The following is a 7,297-nucleotide window of genomic DNA, read 5'->3' as shown; positions in this document are numbered from 1 at the left end:
GCAGGGCTCATTTTCCTCTCCCCTCCTGTGCCACCCCCTCAGAGAAACCCACTGAGGTAGGGTGCCACAGGGGATGGCACAGCCTTGGCTGGCGCCTGCAGCAGCCAGCACATCCCCAAAACTGGCACCAGTGCAGGGAGACTGGGATGGAACACTTCCTCAGCTGCTCCAACACCCAGCACAAGGCTGGAGCCACCGGTGCACAAATGCTGCTGGAGGTGGCATGGGCCATGCTCCTGGTCTGGGAGGAAAAGTTCCTTTTCCCCAGTCCTCTCGTGCCCTTGAAATCTGTGCTGCAGAAAACACAGCCAGCCTGGCTGTGTGCCTGGGAGATGGATTTTATCCCCCAGGAAACGTATCTGTCATTTTGCTCAGAGGTAGGGACAAAATAAATGCAGTCATGCATTTGAGCATCCGTTACCGAAGGACTGAACTTAGTGCTAAATGATGTAAATCTAGACAAATATCATTGCTTTTGAATAAATTACTTGGGGTTTGCACCAGCAAAATAGCACTGAGCTGCATCCAGCCTCACTGCCAGGGCTGGCAGAGCCTGCAGCGTTGTCCAAGAGACCAATATTTGGGGTTTCTGGTTAGGGAGATCCAGCTCTGGGTAAGATCTGCTGCTGAGGGACAAATCCTGGGTGCCAATGGCAAAGCCCCACTCTGGTTTCAGGGATGGGAAGCTGGCATAACCCAGCTCTCAGTACAAATGGAGCCTGAGTGCACACTTGGAGCAGCCAAGCTGCAAGAGTAATGTCTTTCCTGGGGACAAGGAGAAGCAGCTCTCTGGGGGATAAACCACAGCAGAAAATTATGCTGGATTCAAAGCACCCCCAGAGCAGAGCTGGGCCTCAGATAAAGGAGCAGAGGGCTGATACAGCAGTGGTTTAAGGAAAATCAGGGTCAGAAACACCTTCACTGCCCCAAACTCCTTACATGACTCGCGCCCACACAGGCAGGTGCATCATTTGTTCCCAGAGGATGCAGGTCCTCTTATGGATATACCTTGCACTCTTAAACCAAAAAAAAAAAAAAAAAAAACAAACAAACAAAAAAAAAAAACAAAACCAAACAAACAAAAAAAAAAACAAAAAAAAACAAAAACAAAAAAACAAACAAAAAACCAAAACAAACAAACAAACAAAAAATCCCCCAGCTGTTGACATCTGCCCAAATTATGGGGTACTGCAAAGGGAACCCAAGCAGAGACACTGCCTTGCTACTTCACCTTTGCTTCTCATGTGGGAAGGGTCTCAAGCTGGAGAATGCAGCCTCTCCATGCCAAGCTTGAGTATAAACAACTTCCTGAAGTTTGTTTTCTGCTTGGAGAACATTTCCAGCCCTCCAGGAGCTGTAACATCCCTATCACAGCCTTCCTCCACATTCACATTTCTCTCCACGAGTCCCATCAGGGTCTGAATAACAATGGAGAGCTCTTCAGCCCTCAAACAGGCAAGGAAAGGCTTTTCTGGCCAGGATACACCTGCCAGAGGAGAGGCAGCATCCCAACCTGCATCCCCTGAGTGTGGAGAACCTTGAAATTCCAGGCACAGCCAAGCTTTAAAGGATGTCTGTGGAGCTGCCTGGTGGATAGGTTTGGACCAAGGTTCAGTAAAACCCCAAGAGATTATTTTCCCCTAAATTAATCCATGGGTGAGACAGACACCAAAAAACACCAAACCCCACCATGTTGCCCACCCTTTACAAGGAGCTTCCCCAGCTCCTCCTCCAGCAGCAGCAGATGGGCTGAACCTTCAGCCTGTGCTCCAGCCCTCCTCATCTGCGGGCCTGGCTGGAAAGTGGCTTGTTTTCAGATGCTTCCCTGCCTTTTGTCTGTATGATACAGCAAAAACATAAAAAAAAAAAGAAAAAAAATACAGCAAAATACAAAGGTGAAGGGCCTACAATGACTTTAAATTGTCACTTCTGCAGCCCCACTGGGGAGAAGGAACATTTTTCTCAGGAGATCTAAAAGCCAAGGAGCTCCCAGGTCCTTTTGGCCATGTGGTGGCTGATGGACCAACCTCCCATCCATGCTGTGTCCCCCACATGGCCTGGGGGATGTCACCTGCCCCCACCACTCCATCCCCAAGGAACAGGAGATGCTTCATACCCAAACTACAACTGCAACACACCTCAGCAGCAGGGCCAACTCAGAACCACCCACATTTCATCCCTGGCTGGATTTTTTTTCCAGGGTGCTTAGTCACTTGGAGGGTGCCTTCAAATTCCTGATAAAAACCCAAATCTTCCAGAAGTGGGATGTTTTTTAAATCACCTCCACTCATTTACATAACCTTTTTTAAGCCAATAATGGCATTTCATCGGCTGCAGACTGATGAATAAAAACTGCATGAGCATAAGGAGTAGCTTGGGCACTGGATGGCCCCAGACCAGAATAAAGCCACAGATAAAGGGCTCTGAATCCAACCCAGGTATGAACAAAAAGGCAATTTTTGATGCATCCAGACAGAAAGCAAATTAGTAACATTTTAAATTAAAGAGGAGCCCTTCTGACACAAAAATTTCGATTTTGCTGGTTCTTTCCAGGCAGGCTGTGAAAAGACAGGAGGAGAGACACCTGTGCCTTTGTGACAGAGCAGAGCAGAAGTGTCCCCAAGGGGAGATGGACCCTGAAATCCGTTTCTGCCAGGAGGGCAGGGACTCAGCTGAGGGAGGCCTCTCCTCCGGACTCTGCTGGGCACATCCCTCCTCTATTTATTTGCCTTTTCTCATCACCTTTCCTGCTTATCTCCTTTGCCCTGGATGCCCTCCTTCATCTGCAGCTCCCGGGCTGGAAAGGGCCCCCTGTTTGGCCAGAGCCTCTGAACACAGCTGGGATTCAGTGAATAAATAAATAAGTAGATCTGCCTGTCATAACTATACTTTAAATTCCCTGCACGGGAGAGACTTCCCCTTTACATTCTCCCAGCTAACACTTTTACCAGGAACCACAGGCTGAAAAAATTGATCTTTTTGGCTGTTTTCACCTAATGCTCTTGGTAGATTTGATTCCTTACAGGTATTTTTTGAGAAATAGGCTAAACTAAGGAATGGCTTATTACAGTTACAAACTGCAGTTAATAGCAAAAAAAAAAAAAAAAAAATTAAAAATTTCTTGGATTTGAGAGAAGGTTGAGACCAATGAGGGAATATGAAGCATTTTTTTTACTCAAAAACATAAAACTAGTTATTATCACAATTAAGAGAGAGCAGAAATGGGAGGAGGAGATGAGCTTGCTCTGAATTTTGTAATATTCAGCTCACATTCTCCTTGAGGGGCAAAATTATAAACTCACATGCCTCTGCAGTCCAGGTTTAAACTTTAGGTCTAGATGGAAGTGTTCTCTAACTCTTGAGAGAGGAATGAAAAGCTGGATGAAGAACTGGAGGAAGCGTAGGAAAGCAAGCAGCAGAGAGAAGGTGTTGGGTTCCCTTTAAAGCAGGTACCTAAATCTGAGGATTTTTTTTTAAACCCTCTTTAAGATGAAGGCTCTGCTAATAACATGTCCAGAAGATGGCTCCTGGCAAATTGCTTTGTTATTCTTGTCAAAAAAAAAAAAGTCCCTTGGAAGCAGTCAATTTTAAACCATATATCAAAATGATTAATTGCCCTTAAATGAGCAGATGTTGAAGTACCCTTGAATGGGGCTAACGCTTTTTGGATTGCAAACATAATGTATTCATGGACTTGGAAAAATATCATTAGGGCTATTAATTAGCTATAAGCACCAAAAGCTTTGGTGACTCCAAGGTGTTCACTCTCTCTCTTTTTTTTTTCCTTCTTCTTCTTTTTAAGACTTAAAGGGGAATAACTGGTTTTTCTGGAATAAGGTTAGCAGGTATTTTTCTGAATGCAGCGCAGAAAACATTGTCAAGTAGCTCAAATTGGAAAAAACTGTAAGAAATAGTGGCTGACCTCTAAATATGGGTAGGAACCAGCCCCAACAGCCAGGACTAAAGGAGGGAGCACTAGTGGGGCAAAGGAAGAGAAAGGAGGGAATAAAAGAAAGAAACCTGACATTACAGGAGGCTGCTTAGAATATAATTCTACCCTCAGCCAAAGGAAAATGTGCTAAACCACAAATATTGCATCAAGGTTTGAGTCGATTTCGGGGGGGAAAGGTGCTTTGTGTCCTCTTAATTTGGGGAGAAATAAACTTTTATTGCATACTTGACCCCAGAGGAAAAAAAAATATAAATTCCTCTTCCCACTAATCTCACTTTCCTCCAAACCTCCAAGAGCAAAAGGAGAAATGCAGCAAGCTGTGGCTTGAGACTTTTTAGTAACAGAAAATCCTTAACTGTGAGCCAACTGAAAGCCTGTTTTGGTCTCTTTTCAAATACTGCATCAAATATATTTTCAATGAATTCATGAAAAAAAAAAAAAAGAAGGAGGCAGAGAAGAGAAAAAAAAAACTTTTTAAATCTGTTTAAGTTTATAAACAAGATTAAAGAAACAATGTCAAGGGTCTTATGGAAATGGTGATAGTGCCCCTTTAAATAAGAGCAAGTGGAGATTTTCTATATCACTGTGCAGTTTAAATCTTTCTTGATGGACCGGACACTAGTCCTCCTTAAATCCTTCAGAAAGCTGCTTTAAGGAAAAAGGCTGCGAGGAATTTCTTCTCGCTTTAATTGCTTAAGAAACGGTTCCCACAATGAGCTGTGGCCTAGATTTGCCTCTCATTTAAGTTCTGATTTTTAAAAGTTCACAAGTTAATCCCCTTTCGGTCTCACACGAATGCGGTTGGCGTCGGGGACAAAGTACTGGACAATGTCTGGAACATTTCAAACCCCCAAAAGATGCCCCATACCAAAAAGGAAAAAAAAAAAAAAAAAAAAAAAAAAAAAAAAAAAAGAAAAAAAAAAAAAAAGAAAAAAGAGAGAGAGAGAGATTGGAGGGGGGACCCCAAAACAATCCAAAACAAAACCAAGCAGCAAAGTGGCCTTGATTTAGTTAAGTAGCTATTTTAAGACCTTGTTGCCATTATAATTTGAGGCAAGTAGAAATGTCTTGCACTGTATTTGCCACAGATCCGGGGGGGGTTAGGAGGTTTGTCAGTGGTCTGAGTTTTCTTCCTTGACCATTTTCCAAAAATAAAGCTTTATTTCTCATTATTCAGCCCAAAATTAAAATTTCACTTCTTTAACACAGTTTACTATCCTGGCATGAGATATTATAAAATTCACACCAAAAAAAATTAAAAAGGGCAAAAGAAAAAAAAAAAAGCCAAACGACCAAACAAACAAACAAAAAAAGAAACCACAAAGAGAGAGGGAGGGAGTTAATGCATTAGCTGTTTAAAACATAACCAGCCTGGCTTTGGTTTTAGTTGTTCTGAAGGAAAGGACCACGATTTCTGTGCAAATGCAAACACATTATTCTGCAGGGATGGGGATGGAGTGGTGTGTGTTCAATACCCGAGATAGGGAAATTATATGTATTTCTAAATAAAATGAGAAAACCACAATTTTCTTCCAGCATTATACCCTGATCGTTCCACTATTTTGTTGTTTGGTTAGGTTTTTGTTTGGGGGTTTTTTCCCCCACAAAATAATCAGTTTTTCAAATTAAAAGTAGCAGCTGTCCTTCCCGTCGTGCAGGTGAGGGGGCTTAGAGCGTACATGGAAGCCTGAAATTCACGGTTTACTTAGGAAAAACATTAAAAATTGTCTTTGAAGGAGACTTTTTTGGTACATGTAAAGTCCCAGACAGTTTGCCAAAAATATTACCGTTAATATCATGGAAACTTAAAATTTCCTTGCTGCATGGCGAACTAATAAATTCCTCCCACCCCGTCTCGAAGTGCAGCATCGAGTCTGGGTGGTGGATTTATTAATTTCCATATTTCATTTTGTTCTGTGAGGCAAAACTCACAGAGAAAAATTTGCCGGTGTCTACCCTCGTCTCCTCAGATTACTATTATTATTATTATTATCGATGTTATTGTTATTATTGTTATTATTATTTTGGCAGGGGTGAAAAGAACCATTTCTCGCCCAGCCGAGCCGGGGTTTTGTGTCGGAGCCGGTGCCAGACACAAGTTTGAGGAGCCCCGGGGTGGATGGGGATGCTCCTGGGGGGATCCCCCCGGGGCTGCCTTCCCTCCTCCTGCACATTCCGCATCCCTCCCTCGCTCCCCCGCGTTTTGGGGAAGAATCCCCTGTAATCCGGGCACGAGCGGTGCCGATTCCCCGGTGCTTTGCCCCATCGATACCTCGGGGCGGGGGGAGATGTGATAAATCGGTCCCGCTCACAAACCGGGGTCACTTTTCCGAGCTGCGCTAAACGCGCTGTTTACTCGTTTCTGCGAATAAACGCCGAATTAAACGCAATTATTTATTGATGGGGGCTGGTTAAACGGCAGGAATCCCGTCGCTGGAAAGCTCGGGAATATATTCCGAAGACAGAGGGGAAACTCTTTATTATTTCTTCGAGGGGAAGGCAGGAATTAAAACAGCCTTTTCCGTCGAAGTCATTGCAAAATCTCCCGTGCTCGCAGCGAGCAGGGAGTCGAGACAATGGTGACATCGCGGTCGCAGGGGTTAGGAATTGTGGCAATTCAGCAACAACGGAGCAGAGGCGCTGCCCCGGCCCGGACGGGCGCAGCCCCGGCTCTCGGAGCCCCTTCCCCGCTGCTCTGAGCGCCGCAGCCCCGCAGAGTTCGCCGGCTTTGGGCAGATTTTTATCCCCCAGGGCTGATGTTTGTGCTCCCGACCGGGCTGTGAGGGGCGAGGAGGGGATTCCAGGGGGGACGATGAATTTTGGGAAGCGTCGCCAGCCGTGCCCCGCTCCAAGTCGTTGTGATCAGTCGTTGTGCCACACTCGGGGGGCGGTGGCACTGCTGGTGGCCTCTGCAGGGACACCTCAGAACAAGCACGAAGGGACACTCCGCGGAGTTTGTGCGGGGTGATGCCCAGGCCAGCCCGGGGTCGGGTCCCCGAAAAACGCACCCGAAAAGAGAAAAGAGATCGCGGCGATCATTGCGCCGAGTTTCGCCCAATCGGTTTCGCGGCCAGGAGCGGGGGGATGGTTTCGAGGGTGCGGGGGAAACACGGGGCGAGGGGCTCTCCTCGCTCCTGGGGGCCAGCGGCACGAATAGGCTGGAATAGATTTCAATGGGTTCACCCCCTCCCTCTCTTTCCCGAGACGATCACTTGGTACCCCATAACCTCTGCTTAAAAAAAAAATAATAATAAATATATGCAATAAAAATAAATACAAGAAAGTGGCGCTTGGAACCTTCTGGTGTCCCGACCCAGACCGATCCCTTCTTTTTTTTTTTTTTCT

Source organism: Ammospiza caudacuta, chromosome 7, assembly GCF_027887145.1.
Source record: "Ammospiza caudacuta isolate bAmmCau1 chromosome 7, bAmmCau1.pri, whole genome shotgun sequence".
Lineage (NCBI taxonomy): Eukaryota > Metazoa > Chordata > Aves > Passeriformes > Passerellidae > Ammospiza > Ammospiza caudacuta.
The sequence above is the reverse complement of the archived record's forward strand: the minus strand, read 5'-3'. Positions refer to the sequence as shown.